Source organism: Mustela nivalis (genome assembly GCF_964662115.1).
Source record: "Mustela nivalis genome assembly, chromosome: 4".
Classification (NCBI taxonomy): Eukaryota; Metazoa; Chordata; class Mammalia; order Carnivora; family Mustelidae; genus Mustela; species Mustela nivalis.
Window position 1 is genome coordinate 70655302 of NC_139023.1, and position 18184 is coordinate 70673485.

Below are 18184 nucleotides of genomic sequence, written 5' to 3' on the forward strand. Positions count from 1 at the left end.
CTTTTTGGTGCAGATCTAATATTCTGAGGTATGTCATTTTTTTCCTACCTTGAAGAATGCCTTTCAATATTTCTTATAAGATGGGTCTGCTGCTTATAGGTAGGTCCTTACATTTTTGTTTTTTGGACAAAGTCTTTACTGTTTCTCTACTTTAGGGCATTTCTTCTGAATGTAGAATTCTGAAGTAACGTTTTTTCCCTTTTCAGTGCATTGAAGATATCATTCTATTTTACAGTTTCTTACAAAAAGTCTTCTGTAATTCTTATCCTTATTTCTCTATAGGTAATGTGTCTTTTCCACTGCTTCTGTCAAGATTTTGTCTTTCGTATGTCTTAGTGTTTTTGTTTAGTTATTTTATTTGTTTTGTTTTTGTTTTTAAATTTTTCTTGTGTTTCTCTAAACCCCTTGGATCTGAGGTTTGGTGTTTGTCACTAATTTAGAAAACTCTCAGCCATTATTTCTTGAATATTTTTTTCTGTCCATTCTCTCTTTTTTCTCCTCCTGAGAGTCTAAATTATGTGTATGTTAGACTATCTGATATTGTCCAATAGCTCTTTGATACCTTGTGCTGGTTTTTTTTTTTTCCCCCAATTTTTTTTCTCGTTGTGTTTCTGTTTGGGTACATTTTATTGATGTATAGTCAACTTCATTTTTTTTTCCTTGACTATGTCAAGTGTGCTGATGATCCTCTCAAAGATACTCTTAATATCTCTTAGAGTTTTTGATTTCTAACATTTCATTTGATTTTCTATTCATTTTTAATTTCTTTACTAAAATTATCTGATTATGCATTTTATTTACTTTTCCCATTCGAATCTTTAATGTATTGATCATAGTAATTTTAAGTTCCCTATCTGATAAATCCAACATATGTCTGATTCTGGTTGTGATGATTGCTTTATCTTTCCAGACTATGATTTTTCTTGCCCTTTTGTATGCTGTATAATTTTGTTGTTGAAAGGTGAACATACTGTATGCGAAAATAGATATTAAAACAATGTTTCTTACGCTCAGAGAGGAGCAAGACTTTCCTTTTTGCCAGGCCTTTGATGTGAGAGTTTGGGGTGTTCATTTAGGTTGATGCCCAGAGAAGGTCTGTACCTTGTAGCTCTCTCAGCTGTATCACACAGCAGCTCTTGCTAGCGTGGTGGTAGTAGATGGCAGAGGGTTGACATCTTTTGTTCTCATGAAGCCTCAATCTTAGACGGACACTAGAAACCAGGGTCTCAGGTGTTCCTACCCCTTCTCCAGCTATAGTGCTGGCCCTAGCAAGTATTCTCACCCCTCCCCCAATGGAGAAACTTCTCCCCCTATCTCTCCACCCCCATTCTCTCCTTCTAGCTAGAGTTAATTTCTACCAATACTCTCAGGGTATAGTTTTGATCCTCTGTGTGCTGCAGATTAATGCTTTGTTGGGTAAAAGAGATAAAGGAGATATATCAAGGTGACATTTGGGCAGTGGACAATGGCTACTGTTGTCCTTCCCCAACTAGCACCTTACAGGACATTTTTTTTAGGATTCTCCCTGATCTTCCCTATGAGCACCTGGTGTTCCCAGAGGAAAAACCTGCAAGAGGGTATGAACCATCCTATGTCTGCAGCCCCCTGGGACTTCACACTCTCATGCTAGCCCACATTTGGCCTTTAACAATTCTTTAAACATTTCTGGTTTAATCTTCTTACCAGCTTGTATGGGTTTTGGCAGCATCTGTCTCAGGTAAGCAAATGCTTGAATCCTGTTTCTTCCTGCAAGCCTTTTTAAGTCTTTTTAAGTTAGTTATTTGCCTGCAGTATTAGTTCTCTGATAGGTACTATAAAAGTTGTTAATTTGAAGCTTATTCACTTTTTTCTTCTTCTTGTAAGGGTAGGAACAATGCTTTTTCCAGCTCTTAAATCTCTGGCTTTAACCACAACCATTAGTCATGTTTTAAAATTTAAAATTCCAGGGATGCTTGCCTAGCTCAGTCGGTAGAGCATGCAGCTCTGGATCTTGGGGTTGAGTTCCACATTGGGTATAGAGATAACTTAAAAATAAAATAAATAAAATAAAATAAGGAAATATTTAAATAAAATAAGGAAAGATTTAAAATTCCAGAAAGTAGAAGTGGAAGGCAAACTTTCAAATTCATTTGTGAGGCCAGTATCACCCCGGTACCAAAACCAGATAAAGATACCACCAAAAAGAGAGGGGTGGGGGAGAGAATTATAGGGCAATTATCTCTCATGAATATAGATGCAACAAAATACTATCAAACCAAATCCAATGATACATTTTAAAAATACACCACAGTCAAGTAGGATTTATTCCCAAGATGCAGGGTGGTTCAATATTCATGAAACAGTTAACATGGTATGTCACACCAATAAGAGAAAGGATAAAAAACATATGATCATTTCAATAGATACAGAAAAAAAATTTGACAAAATACAACATCCATTCATGATAAAAATCCTCTGCAAAGTAGGTCAATAAGGAACACATCTCAGTATAATAAAGGCCTTATGAAAAACCCACAGCCAAGACAATACTCAATGGTGGAAAAACAGAGCTTTCCCACTAAGGTCAGGAACAAGACAAGATGTCCACTCTCACCAATTTTTATTCAACATTGTATTAGAAGTCCTAGCCATAGCAATTTGACAGCATAAATAAAAGGCACCCAGATTTTACCCAAATTGTTAAAACTCTCACTATTTGCAGATTACATGATATTATATAAAGAAAACCCTAAAGACTCCACCAAAAACCACTAGAACTGATAAATGAATTCAGTAAAGTTGCAGGACACAAAATCAATGTATGGAAATCTGTTGCAATCCTATATGCTAATAATGAAGCAACAGAAAGTGAAATTAAGAAAACAATCTCACTTATAATTGTACCCAATCCAATAAAATATCTAAGAATAAACTTAACCAAAGAGGTAGAAAACCTGTACTTTGAAACTGTAAAATACTGATGAAAGAAATTCAGGATGACACAAAGGAATAGGAACATGTCCATGCTTACAGATTGGAAGAACAAATATTGTTAAAATGTCTATAGTACCCAAAGCATCTACAGATTTAATGCAATTCATATCAAATACCAACAGCAAATCCTAAAATTTGTATGGAATTACAAAGGATCTTGAATAGCCAAAGCAATCTTGGAAAAAGAAAAACAAACAAACTAAACAGAACTGGAGGTATCACAATTCTGGACTTCAAGTTACATTACAAGGTGATAGTAATTAAAACAGTATGGGTCTGGCATAAAAATAGATATATAGATCAATGGAATAGAATAGAAAACCCACAATTATACGGTCAAGTAATTCTCGACAAAGGAGGAATGAATATACAGTGGGAAAAAGACAGTCTCTTTAACAAATGGTATTGGGAAAGCTGGACAGCCACATGAAAAAGAATGAAATTGGACCACGTATCTTTCACCATATGCAAAAATAAACTCAAAATGGATTAAAGACCTAAATTTGACACCTGAATCCTTGAAGAGAGGACAGACAGTAACCTATCTGACATTGGCCATCACAACACTTTTCTAGGTATGTCTCCTGCCGCAAGGGAAACAAAAGCAAAGATAAACAGCATCAAAATAAAAAGTTTCTAGGCAGTGAAGAAAACAGCCAACAAAACTAAAAAGAAACCTACTGAATGGGAGAAGATATTTGCAAATGGCATACCTGATAAAGGGTTAGTATCCAAAATATATGAAGAACTGATACAGCTTAACACCCACAAAACAAATAGTCCAATTAAAAATGGTTGAAAGACATGAACAGACATCTCTCCAGAGAAGACATACAGGGGGCCAGCAAACACATGAAAAAATGTTCAACATCACTCATCATCAGGGAAATGTAAATCAACGCTACCATGAGATATCAGCTCATACCTATCAGAGTGGTTAAAATAAAAAACACAAAAACAACAAGTGTTGGCAAGGATGCAGACCAAAAGGAACCATCTTGCATTGTTGGTGTGAATGCAAACTGGTACAGCCATTGTGGAAAACAATATGGAGGTTCCTCAAAAAATTAAAAATAAAACTCTCCTATGATCCAGTAACCAGTGCTACTGGTTATTTACCCAAAAAATACAAAACATGTATCCCTATGTTTATTATTTACAATAAAATATAGCATTTTTTATAATATCCAAAATATGGAAACAGCTCATATCCATTAATAGGTGAATGGATAAGAAGAGGTGGTATATACATGAAATATTATTCAGCCATAAAGAAGAATGAGATCTTGCCATTTGCAATGGCATGAATGGAGCTAGAGAGTGTTATACTAAGTGAAATAAGTCAAAGAAGACAAAAAACTGTATGATTTCACTCACATGTAGAATTTTAGAAACAAAGCAAAGAGGCAAAGGAAAAAGAGAGATAAACCAAGATTCTTAACTATAGAGAACAAACTGATGGTTACAGAGGAGAGAGGGGAGGGGGAATGGGTGAAATAGGTGATGGGGATTAAAAACTACACTTATCATGATGAAAAATAAAATGAAAGAAATTTTGAAGTTTTAGGGGATTTTTATAATAGCCAAAAGACATTTTTCTAGGAATATTTAGAAACTAGAACAGGGAATCACTAATGAAGAGAGTATAAAAATGTGATGGGGTATTTGGTATTTGGGGCCACTTATTTATGTGTTTTTACATGTTTTCTGTATGTTTCTATTACTCAGACTTGGAGCTCAAGTGCCTCAAGTTTGGGGGACTGGTGGGGGCTGGGGGGAGTTATATGTGGGACAGAAAGGAGATGTAACTTCCAAGAACTTCTGGTTTTTGTTTCCAGAACCCTGAGCCTATGGTAGAACTTAGAAGATTTGCAGGGAAAGAAGAGCACAAGGGTTTATAAGAAGCAAAGAGGGTAACAGAAGGACAAGACTCTTTCCCAGACTGGAAAGTAGTTCCTGACGAGGACTGGAGATCAGGGGACATCTTGGAATAGAGTTGGAATGGGAGCCACAGGAACTCATAAAGGAAGAGTTGCATGAGCTACATAGACAGACAAGACCCCTAGGCTACCTCATAGAAGATTCCCCTGTCTTAGATATGAGTTGGAAACATAGAGTACCACCAGTCCTGAAAAGTCCTTAGGACCAAAGACAATGGAAGTCTTAGTGGAAACCTATGGGACAGATGACAAATACCAGAGTGCTCCACCTCCACAGATAACTTCGCACTGCAGAATATGCTGGATGCCCTACATGACCTTGGAGGGGGTTATTCAGTAATGGCAGAGATTATAGTTTCACACGAGTTTGGAGGGATTGGAGTTTCCAAGTCAATATAGTAGACTTCTGGAAAATAGAGATTTAATATTGCTTGCTCATCGTAATTTGTAGACTGAGAATCATGCCTGCCAATAAAGGATTCAATTCCCAGGGAACTGGTTACCATTCTGTTTTGTTGAAAATGTTTTGGATTCCAGTAACTAAAGATTTTTTTTCCACTCCGGTGCATCTGAGGGCTTCAATGTGCCTTCAATTCTAATGATTCCTTCTAGGGTGAGGTGGAGTAGGGTGGTGGAGCCTGCAGGGGAAAAAGCACTTTGAATAAACCCCCCAGGTGTTCTGAAAAACCTCCTTCCTCCTCCCTCCACTAGCTCCCCATGCCTAGTGCTTCCCTGAGAATCCCTATTTTTCTCTCTTGGTCTTTGTGCACTTTTTTCAATGAAGACACTGAAACAAAGGCACAATTTGACTCTTTTAAGCAGGAGGTGTGTGCTTAGAAAGGTTCATGTAAAAGCAAACCTGTTTCTATGAAGACACAGAGTGCTACGTACATAAGTTGAAATGGTTGCTGGTATTTGCATTACAAACAACTAAAGAATATTTGTGGGAGAGGAGCTGGTGGGGGGATGGGGTAACTGGGTGATGGGCTTGAAGGAGGGTAGTGATGGAATGTACGCTGGGTGCTATATGCAACTGATGAGTCCCTCAATTCTCCACCCGAGACTAATTATACACTATATGTTAACTAAACTGAATTTGAATTAAAAATAATTTTAAAAAAGAATATTTAGGAATCTGTAGCTAGGAGAGAAAAAAAAGTCCATGGACTTCCTCCCAAGTGGCCATTGACTTGGGAAACTGTCCTCCTCCTGACCCGGGCTCCTACCAGGTTGTAAGTAAGAAGGATCCTGTGAAACTCAAATAAGCATCTGCATGAAAATGTCCCCAAAGTGAACAATTTAGAGCATTACAGCAGCTCTTCCATTCAGTTCTGTGGACTGAGGCCCCGGTGCCGGGTGCGTTGATGAGAGGTCCTTGACATCACCACAGCAGAGATATGTGTTTTTAGCTGGTGTTTCTGCCATTGAGACCACGACTGACTGACTGCCTAAGCTTGAGCGACAGCACATTTTGTCTGACATTTTCCAGAGCTGTGGTCAGATGCCTGGTTGTAGGACTCATTTTCTTAGTTTGGGCCATATTTCACCACCACAGAAGGCTCACAGGAACCCGGGATCTTAAAGCTGCTGCCTGTATCTGATGTCTAATACAATCACATTACAGTGCTGCTTCTCTCCCCTGGGGGGTTAGGGGGGAGGAAGGCCTGAAACCAAGAATCTCTTGGAAATGGAAGCAAAAAGCAAGAAGCAGGGAAGGGAGAAACGTCTAAAAATCTAGGTTAAAGGGGTCCCTGGGTGGCTCAGTGAGTTCAGGCCTCTGCCTTGGGCTCGGGTCATGATCCCAGAGTCCTAGGATCGAGCCCCACATCGGGTTCTCTGCTCAGTGGGGAGCCTGCTTCCTCCTCTCTCTCTCTGCCTGTCTCTCTGCCTACTTGTGATCTCTCTGTCAAATAAATAAATAAAATCTTAAAAAAAAAATCATCTAGGTTAAAGTGTTGAAAAAAGAGCATGCAAAGAGAAGTTTATCCCTTGTGATTTGTCAGTGGAAGACAGAAAATCAACGAAATTTCTCCAGACAGGGTGGGTGTCACTGTAGATACACTGAGAGGACCTATTTGCTGCCCAAAGAGGCTAGGTATGGGCCACGACTTGGACCTGCTAATGAGAGACGTTACTGGAAACAGAAGATGTCCCATTCAGAGACAGGATGAAATATTCTTGAGAGTTTACATCCCGTTGGTTAGGAGCTCAAGCTCTGGAATCAAAACTGAGTTTGAATCCCAGTTCTGCCACTTCCTCATTTTGTGACCTCCCGTTACTCATGAAGATATACAAAGGGCTGCTGTGAAGATCAGATTAGGTAACAGAGCGCAGAACCTGTGGAGATACACAATAAATGTTAGCGATTGTTACCCGTACTCTCCAGTTCTAAAATATTTAAGCTACAGTCTACTACTTTGTACCGTTACTCAAAGGTCACTTCCCCCTAGAAAAGGAATGTCTGTTGACATCCAGGGGAAGATTAGAGATTTGCATTTTTATTATCTCACTTGCTGAGGAGAGTGAATATCACGTTCTTTAGGGGATTTCTTGGGGTCAGAGAACCAGGTAATTTACATGGGAGTCCCAGTCTACTACAGGGACACTGGCTTGCCTGCTAACCCTCAGATTCTTGACAGAAAGTATGATCCAGTGTTTGATTCTCTTGGGTTCAAGGGACTCAGACTTATTTGGTGGTAGGGGGCTTCTGTAAGAATAGATAGGAGAGTAAGAAATGGCAGGGAGCCATCTCAGCAGCCACATAGCCATCCCTCCTGCAGAATTGCCGGCACATTCATGACTGTACAGAATCTCAGGTCCCAGGGGCCCTCTAACCCTGGTCATCTCATTGTCCTCTGATTACTCCTGACACTAGGGTCTCCACTGAACAGCTGGCCTGCCGCCCTGTCAACTTCCACATTTGCTACTCTAGCTTCCCTGTCTCTTGGAGATTCATGCACAGGAAAGAATCAGCCTAGGGTATTTTGTTATCTTCTGATATATACGGCTTCTCTTATGGGGCTGAGTTCTCATTCATGGGAACCACTAGAATCCCCAAAATGTATACAATTCTTTCATAAAACAATGACTTGCTGCTTTTTCCTTGGTTTTGCTTTATAAATTAGTAAGAGAGTCTTAAATTGAATGGTCACCTCTGCCAAAATACTAGCTAAGGCAACTTGGATTTGAGACTCTTATCTCTTAGGTACAGATGGAAGATCTGCAATAAAAATGATGAATTTTCTGTTCTTATTACACTCCACATTAGCTCATATGCTAAGCTGAAAATCCACATTTCCAGTTTGGTAGTGTTTTTGCTTTCAGGATAAACTTCAGGTTAGTGACTGTTAGTTTATTTGTTCGAGGAGAAATGCAACAATTTATGACAAATACATCAAATGACATGAGGCTCTCCTGGCATGAAAAGATGGAGAACTGACTCATCAGGAGGGACTCTCACCTGGGCATTCCAGCAGGAGGGGAGGAATAGAACCTACGTGACCAGCATTTATTACGTCACCTTTACTTAGTGAATGAAAGATGTCATCTCAGTTTCATAGAGAATTCACGTAAAGGCTGATATAACATCCAAATGAATTTCTTTCTTGCTAGTTCTCTAGGTTGCAAAATTTCTAAGTGGTAGAATGACCAGTACTTTGAATTAAAAAAGAAAATCAGCAAAAAAAAACCCATTTAGCCCTGTGGTAATAACAACTACAAATTTATGGGATGAAACAACAAAAAAAATCCCCAGATTTAAGGATAATTTTACTCCAAACTACCAGTTAAATATATAATTATGTAATCACATATGTAAATCTGGGTCTCCTTTTACTTTCAGTGCCCCTAGTTCAAACATAAACGGTATTTTTAGTTCTTGTGTTTCCTTTTTACCAAGCTTGATCAGTGAACAAGAAAGTCTTATCAATCATCTACTTGTTGGAAAGCATGGAGCTTTGAACCACATAGCTCGTTTCAAAATTAGAAATGCCCCCACTTAGGGGCCCATGTCAAGACTTTCAGGAGGCAGTTGTCACTACATCTTACATCTGACATGTGTCTTTGGTTAAAAGCAGCTAAGAAATATTCCTTGAGATGGTGTGTGTGGGGAAAGTGATAAAAATGGTATTTGTTTTTTTAATAAGTAAATTACAATTCATATTTGCTAGAAAGCACTTTAGCTCTTTCTCTCTTAAATAAGGTATTCATTCTAGAATATTTATAAAACAATTATTTTAAGAGCAAAGCACATTTCTTTTCATTGACACGTTCTAAAGATGTGTCCTGATGTAATATTTTTGGTGACAGAAAATTATTTTATTACTACTACTACTACTACTACTAATCACTTATTTATTGAGGGCTTACTACTTGCCTGGCATTGTTCTAAGATCATTACACAATTCTGCCATTGCAACAATGGTAGAAGATATTGTCTCAATTTCTCAGATAAGGAATCTTTATTAGGGAAAAAAGAGCATAAGTTCCCAGCCCACAGCCTTAGGATTGAAGTGGAGAAAGGATGAATTCAAGTGCTGACCCTGAGCCATACACTTAACCACACCACTGTGCTGCTACCTGCCCAAGTCCAGGTTCACCGGGAGGAGGGGGGACTTTCACAGGTTGTCTGACATTGAGATAAAAATCCATTGTAAGTTGTATCATGGAGCTTGTCTTCATCCTCACCCTTGATATCATCCTAGGAACTTATCTGGGATGGCCCTACAATTTCACTTGGTTTAAGACTCACTCATGGTGAATGGTTGGGAAATGTTAATTGCATGATCTAGATGAACTCATTATAAGGGAAAGAGTTAATGTGCTCCCTCCCTAGGGGTATGTACAAAATAGATAGTTGAATATTAGTTTAATTGAATGAAAGGCAGACAATATGGTTTCACAAGTGCTACGGAGAAATAATTGCAGAAATCAGAAAAATGGAGATTTTAAGAATATGTTTTATTAATGATAAAGCTAGATTGAAGGGTAGAGCTTCATTGTGGTCACAGTCAGACTCCCCAGTGCTTTTTCCCAAGTCTAAAACTTGGCGCATCTCCCCGAAAGGGAGGGCTAGCCCTGTAGAATGTAGGTGCAGAGCAAAAGGACTGCTGCTTCTACTTTGTCCCTCCATTGGAACACAGCGAGAGCTAGGACTTTAGAGCTGGCCCTAGCAGCAGGGGGGACTCTGACCCCTTCCTGCCTGCCCCCCAGGAAGAAGGAAGTAAGCAAAACACACCCATCCTCTGCCAAGGAGATCCAGAAAAGACAGAGAAAGAAAGGGCGGAGTTTCCTGCTCAGTCCTTCTGACTTACCAAGCAGATGAGGGAGTACTTGGCCCTCATGGGAGAGTAAGCAGGGTAAGAGCGAGGGCTTCAGCCACTGGCCAACACTTTCAAAAGGGTCAGAGTTCCCATGATTTGGTCTGAGGCCAGACCCCTACAAGGGAGAGAAAAGATTCTCTCCAATGGCAGAGATTGTGCTGAACGCTCTGAGCATGCTGGTGCTGCTTTTGGCACTGAGTTCCTACTCAGGTAAAACAGGGACACAGATCTATTGCATGGAGAAGGAAGGCTCCTGAAGGGTTTATTTTTCTTTGGGGTTGATTTAAGGTTTGACCGTAACCTCATGAAATAGGAGATATGAATCCAGCTGGCAGCAGCTAGGTGGCTGGGAACGCACCCATCATAGCATCCTGAAATCATTTCTGTCCAGGGGAGAAGCTGGCTATTTTCTGTGTCTGAGAAGCAGCAGCAGCCTCTTTAAAATAAGGATGCATCAGATTGAGGGAGCCTTTGATTAATACTGTATTACTTCCGGCACTTTAGGAATTCGATAATGGAGGAACCCAACCAAGTACAAGGGGTTGCACATCAGCTTGACTTGATAGTTCATGTGGCAAGGATGAACAGGTAAGAATTTACAACCTTTCCTCTCCCCACACTTTGAGGACGATTGTCCCAGTAGCTCAGGGAAGTGGGTAGAAAGTAGAATTGGGAGAAAGTGAAAAGAAGTGACTTGATTTACATAGGAAAAGGCATGGAACCACCTAAGGGAGCAAAGAAAACCTCCAGGACCCAGAAGGATCCCAAGAGTGGGAAAAGGAGGGAGTGTCGGGATGGAGAAGCAGCCCTGGGCTGGAGATTTTGCAAGAGTGGAAGAGAGAAATTTGAGTAGCTTCTATACGCTGTGTATGAGATTTGGGGAACAGAATGGAGACATTGATCTGCAGCAAGTTTTCAATAGGCAGTTCTGAGTCACTCTTACCTACATCAAGGAAAGCTTGACTAAAGATCTTTGTCACTCTTCAGGATTTTGAAGTGAGATCTATTTTTTTTCCTGGATAAGTTATTATGAGGGAATAGGCTTTAAGAAATGGCAAAGAAGCCCAGATTTATTTGGATCTACCTTTCTTTCTTTCCTTCTTTCTTTCAGATTTTACTTATTTATTTGAGATAGAGAGAAAGAGAGAGAGAGAGCACAAGTGTGTGCAGGGGGCAAGAGCAGAGGGGGAGGGAGAGGGAAAGAATCTCAGGCAGACTCCATGCTGAGCATGGAGCCCAATGTGGGGCTCGATCCCATGACTCTGAGATCATGACCTGAGCTGAAACGAAGAGTTGGAGGCTTACCTGACTGCGTCACCCAGGTGCTTCTGGATCTTTCCATTTGGATATTTCTAGGCTGAGTCACCCTGTGGGTACTGACCCTGAGATAGCCTATAAAGTCTAAAGTGGTCATTGTTGAAAGGACGTGCCCAGGAGGTGGCCCGCCTGCACAGCAGGTTATGACCGAGGCTCAAGCACAGCGCGGTGACAGGGATACGTTAGCAGGTGGCCCTCAGCACAAGGCGGAGATCTGATGGAGAGTGACCTTTCTAGTCACTCCTTACCAACACACTTCTTACTGCCTACCAGTGGGCTTCCCTGGCCAAGACTTGTGAACTGTCTTCGAGCCCATCATTTTGGGGCCTTCTGTTTTGAAAGATGTTTGCTAGAGAACGGCCTGCAGCTGAGTTGAGGCTCTAGCTGCTGGGTCCAGGCTCGCTGAAAGTCACTGTACTGGAATTCAGAAGTGCCCTGCTTCAGGGTCAAGCACTGGTACTGGATGACGCTACTTGCTTGGCTTTGGTTTCCTCGCCTATGAGATAACAGTCTCAGGTAGATGCTACCAGTGATCCCTTTCAGCTTGAAAACCGCATGCTAACTTCCCAGATCCTCCTTCCTCGCTGCGGTCACTGGTCCCAGTCTGTCTGCCCCGGAGGCCAGACCTGGACCAGCTTCCCTTCCCCAGGCCAATGTTCATTCTGTTCACATCGTCCCACTCCCAATCAGACCTACCTAGGAGCCAGCAAGGACAGCAGGGTCACAGGCTAGAGCACGGAAGCCGTGTGTTCCTGTATGGTGAGCGCTCAGCCGGCTGGAAGGAGGGAGAAGGCATCTCCTCGGTGACCCCGGGAGTCACAGCCCCTCCCTGCACACACACACACACACACACACACACACACACACAGACCGAGACAGTAGCGCGTGTCTTTGGAGCTCAGACAGCTTGCCTAGCAGGAGGAGGCAGTTTTGGTCTGTTGGTTTGTTTGTTTTTTGTTTTTTTCTTTTTTACAGATGCTTCTCAGAGCCAGCAAAACAGCAACTGGGTAAATATAGGAGGATGACGCATCAAGCCCCGCGTGGACGTGCCCCCACGAGCGCGCATGCACAGACAAGCCTGCAAGCCGTGCACCACCACGTGGCCCTCAGCCTCCAGGAAATGATGCTCAGGCTCCTCCAGCCAGAAACTCCTAATGGAACGGGGCGTCCTCCGAGAAGCCTGGGAGGGGGCCGCGAGGGCGGTCGTGCCCTCAGCTCCTTGGAGCATCATCAGCGGTCGCCCTCGGTCGTCCCTGGCTATATATAGCCCTGCTGCCTGCAGTGCACCTCGCGTCTTTGTGAATGAAATCCCGGACGTCCTTCCCGGCTCTGTCAGAGCAGCAGGGGCGTTTGAAAGTTTTTGAAAATGAGTGGGGGAAACAGAGCAGGTGTTTTGTTTTGCTCATTGTGAAAGGCAGACGCCGATTTGGAAGGTTTCAAGGTAGGGAACATGAGCCAAACTGAGGACAGCCAATTTTTTTTTAATTACCAGCACAATTAGCAGCCTGGCTCAACAACCAACCTGTTTTGTCAAGATCTGTTTAAGGATTAGGGCGTTGTGGCAATAGTACCAAACAGGTGAACGGAGCAGTGATTATATCCCACTCTTGAAAATCAGTGTTCTGCCTCTACGGTCCTGGGAGGCCACCAGCAAGCCTCTGACTCCCTCTTTCTGGCCCTGACTGAATTGGCATAAGGGCAGGGATCGGGTCTCTATAAGGCCATCTGCTCTGTGGTGGATCAGTCCATGTTAAATGAACTATATTAAATGAATGTGTTGTACATCAACATTAGCTTCTTGGGGTAAAACAAAACAGAGTCTCTCTGTCTTCTTATCATCCCTAGTTGTGACCACGATTTGAAATTTTGAACTGTTTAATGGAAAGGCATATGACTCTAAAGGTTACTCAGTAATATCTTCTTGGGGACAGGATTTCTGTGGGAGACCCACTAAGAGCATCCATTAGGCCTTAGAATGCTTTGGTGTGAGCCTCCTTGGTAAAACTTGAGTGTGCTTTGCTCTGTTACTCAAATCAGGCCCAAGAGACTCAGACAAGTCAAGAATGCTCCACTGAGGTGTGCGAGGTCTCCAAGGAACAGTAGAGGCCCAGAAATGACCTCAGAGGACCTTTGTAAGGAACCGGAGACTAGAGAATTCTGGGCCATCAGACTTTACCTCTGGAATTGAGTCAGAGGAGCAGAAATCATAGACTGGTCAGTTCCTGCTCAGCCTTCACTGAGCCTCAACCTCTCTCATTGGGCCAGAGTTTGGCTGAGTTTTCTTCAGAGCTAACCTTAGGGCAGTCATGGTGGAAGGAGTCTCAGACCCCTCAAGAGAGATCTCAGCAACTCCCCAGCTAAGCTGTGATCCTGATTTCAGCTCTTCTATTATAGGACGGGTGGTGGACCGAGTATTGTTAATTGCAGAGTCCCTAAGAAGATCATGTCCCAAAATATTGCCTCACAGGATGTTTGATTCCACCAGTTTGAATCCGTTTGCAAGTGAGAGGCATTGCTTTCCTTTGAGGGTTGTCTGCAAATGTATTGATCATCAAGGGAATAGCTATCGTTCCCTACCCTTCCACTACTGATATCTACAAATGTACAAACTTCCTTGCCTATGTTTCCTTACCAACTGGCTTCCAGTTAGGTTAGGCCAAAGGGAGGCCTCAGCAGGAAGTCGGAGGGCAGGCGAAGGGGCGAAGTGGTGGTATTTCCACCCCTCTCTTGGGCTCAGGTGCTGTCTTCCATGGTGTCCGTGATTCCTTTGCGGTCCCAGCTCCTATCTGGCAGTTTGACCATGGCTCCATGTCCTCCAGGAAGTTCCAGGCTCTTCTCCCTTGGTGTCTCCAGCTCCAGCTGTTGCTGATTGCTGCCTCAGCAGCTACTGTTGGCTCCTCTCTTCTTCCAGCCCATTTGTGGCTAGTTCCCCTATTAATTCCTTTTAGTGAACTACCTGACTTGGGCTCTGTTTTCTTGTCTTGACTCTGACTTATTCCGAGGGTTAGCATATAAACATCTTCTAAGTAAGTAATGATTTTTTTTTTTTCCTACAATAGCAGGGAAGTCCTAGGGAGCTCAAAAGAGAAGGGCTCAAAGTGGAAAAAGGGTGAAGACATTTCCCCAGGTCTTCTCTACCCTATCTAAGCCCCCTCTGACTATGCTGTGGGGAAAGCCACAACCTAGCAGCCCCCTTCCACCAGCCTGACTTGTTACTCTCAGATTTTTACACCACAGAGTTTCTGCCCCAGCTGAGATCTGTTTGCTGACACCTGTGATTCATGAGCTCCCAGCTAAACACTCTGGCCCATCCATCCTCCTCGCCTAGAAGAACATCTCTCTTCCTCACCTCTCCATCTCTTTGGTTCTTTCTTCTTTGCAATCCTGCTGAAAGCCTGAGGTCTGAGCACTCTGTCACTGTTCCGCGCCCCACCACAAGTTATTTATGCACGCTGAGCTCTAATGCTCTTGCGCTCTTCTGTTTATTTCTGTCAGACATCTTGTCCTTTTAATTACATGTGTTTTCCTATTTGGCCAAAGGAATTTTAAGGTCTGTGCCACTACAAGACCAGGTCTACTGTGTCTTCTGCTGCCTGTTCCTTCCCTTCCCTCAGCTTCGCCAGTCGCCGGCAATTATAATATTTAGCATTGCTCTAGTGTGTTCAACAAATATTGATATGTCGCCTAAACAAATTCCCTCAGCTACGAAGACAGGCTTATATCTGTTTGTCAGGACAACATGCTTTTTGGGGGAGCGGTGCTGGCCAGGAGAACTTCAGATCTGTTCTCTCTTTGACAGACCATTCCCAGTAGAATCCAGTCTCCAGGCATGAGGTTTGCTCAGTCATTATTTTTATTTCTCCCTGGGCCTTGCGTGTTTAAACTACATTTGGAATGCGGTTCTTTTCCCCCCAGCCCAAACCTCCTGAAGGGGATTCTTGCTGATGGCATCTGTGGCAGAGACGAGCTCATGCCTGAAGGGATAAATTATTTATGGTGAATGGTGCCCTAATGGATTGTGTGATCGATAATGCTTATAATAGTACAGCAGCAGACAGATCACAGAAGGGCTAGAACACGCATCTACATCATTCGGAGGAGATGGGGTCCGCCAGACAGCAAGAAGAAAAAGGGGGTGTTCATGACGTCAACCTCAAAACAGTGCTGGATGAGGAGAAAAGAACAGCATTCTTTTTTCTTTTTTTTTTTATTTAAAGGGACAGATCAGCTTTTAATCATGGGATCACTGTACCAAAATGCCCCACCAGTATCCACTTACCAGAGACCAGGCTTATTTGGAGGTAATCTAGGAGAGAGTCGAATCTAGGAGAGAGTCTCCCCAAATTTCTAAAAATCCCTGTTTCTCCCTTTGGTGTGGTATATAGCCTGCCTGCCAGTAACGAAGACATTAGTATCTGTTGCTTAGTGTTAATTGCTTCACTATAGGGTTTAGCTCCAGTTCCTAAGCAACATCCAATATCTCAGTGGGCCTCTTTGTGCATACATGATCCCAAGTTTAAACTTTCTCAGGATTGCTCTTTTTGCTTGCTGGAAAGCTCCACTGGAATCTCCAGCTGCAATTTCAAACGCGGCATGTCCAGAACCAGGGCATTATGTCACCCCTACCTCCTCCCTGCTGTGCCTCAGCCCGTAGCCCCCACCCACCACAACCACCCCCCAAATCCCTGTCTTTCCTTTTTATCTACTGATGTCCCATCAATGGCACCAGTGTCCTGTGGCTCCCCATGCCAGGGTGCCATATTGTTCCCGTTCAAGGCTCAGCTCAACTGTCACTCCTTCCTTGAGCCCTCCTCTTAAATCTGAACCCTCATGGTATTGGGTTTCTCCCATGGCACTCATTATCTTCTAGCTGATTTTTATGGATATATATTTATACATACATCATCTGTCAAACTAGTGTGAGCCCCTTTAGGGCACGGACAGTACCTTAATCATCTTTGAAGGTCCTAGATAGACTGGGGCTATGGTACACTTAGAGTTTGTTGAATAAAAGATTGACGAACAGACAGTAGAAGCAGACAGTGGTGGTGACATAGGCAATGTTTGCTTTCAGCGGGAAGGATTAAGTCATGTCAGGGGAATTCTAGGCGAAAGTTCTCCAGACTCTGTTTCATGAGACAGAGCTCATTTACCCTTTCCTGGGTTCTAGAAAGTATTTCAGAAAGACAGTAAGAGTTCCCAGTACTATTACCACAGTCCAGTTGACCCGAGGAACTCAGAAGACAATTCTGTAGAAAGGAGAGAGGAACGTGGGCTCTCTGGGGCTGGTTTGGGTGTGAAGAAGCCATATCAGACATTTCTAAGGCTCCAGAGCTCTCCAAAGGAAAGAAACAGATCAGGACTTAAACCAGAAGCACTGCAAAGGATTGAAGGTCACCACAGTCAGTGGCTTCTCACCTCACTCATGTGCTCCAATAACAAAGCAAGGTTGGTGACAGGACCACAGCGCCTGACCACACTTCCACACATCACAGGGTTTGTCTCATCTGTTTGAATTGATAGGGTTGTCTCAGTAGACATAGTATAGAGGACACAGAAAGACAAAATTATTTACAAAATTACTTTCACATAAAATTCATGTAAGTTCCTATCTTGTAGGATATTCAATAAGTGGCCACCTTCTGTCCCCTGCTTCAGTTGGTGCAATCCACAGAACAAATCCTGGATGTAACTCTCAAGAGAAAACTTCTGTGTAATCTCAAAAGAAGGCTTTCCTTCAGGCCATCAGAAAGGGGCAGCCATGGGTTTGTAGGCAGTTTCCCAATCAGTACAAACATCACATTGAGTTCCAAAATGTGTGGCAAAATCTGTCCTTGTTGCAGTGAGAACTTTCATTTTGTATTTTCTCAATTGTTGCAGTGAGAACTTTCATTTTGTATTTTCTCACTTGGGTGCAATTAAGTTTTCAAACAAAATTGAGCTAATGTCATCTTTGAGCATTTCAGTCTTTTTTTTCTTATAAAGGAAACCACCCTTGAATATATTTGGCTGTGTGATTGTGCAGTCAAATAAGGACATACTTAAATATTCAGCTGGGTAACTGCATCTACAATCTACCTTCATTACTGGCTCCCAGCGCTCTATGTGGATAGAAACACCTACCTTCATAATGTCTCTTGATGTTCACTTTGGTTTCTTGTGAATGACATAAGCATTACTTAGCTGATTTATTTCCCCTCCTAATCTTAGCAAATCACCTGATTTTCATTGAGGACGATATCCATTCTGGGGATACTGCTCAGGATGACTTCAGGACTAGAAATAGTATCTGGCTTATTTTTAGAGCATTTTACCTAAGGCTGTTACATATGAATGGGAAAATGAAAGCATGCGGATAGTCAACCAACTCTACATGGTCTTACGTTGGTTCAGTGCCTATGCCAAAAACCAAATTTATAGTTCCTGATTGAATAATCAATTCCTGAAGAATCTCAATTCTTCCCCCAATTATTTAAAGATAATCTCAGAGGACTGTGTTTCCTTAATACCTTTCGGCAACAAGATTCTCCTTTCCTGTATAGTATAGTTTATCTCATGGTCCATAGTAGTGTTCAACAATAAATCATTGATGAGGACATGAAAAAAATGAAAAAAAAAAAAAAAAGAAAGAAA

The 18184-nt window shown here is 42.2% G+C and overlaps 1 long non-coding RNA gene across 1 annotated transcript in view; it reads left to right on the forward strand.

Annotated features, from left to right (window-relative positions):
* The window catches only part of LOC309862931, a 61105-nt gene extending 43604 nt beyond the window's left edge, over nt 1-17501 (forward strand). The window contains exons 3-4 of the long non-coding RNA XR_014310796.1: nt 10739-10822; nt 12527-17501. This is a non-coding gene — a long non-coding RNA (uncharacterized lncRNA). The remainder of the gene's footprint in view (nt 1-10738; nt 10823-12526) is intronic.
* The last annotated feature ends 683 nt before the right edge of the window (nt 17502-18184 follow it).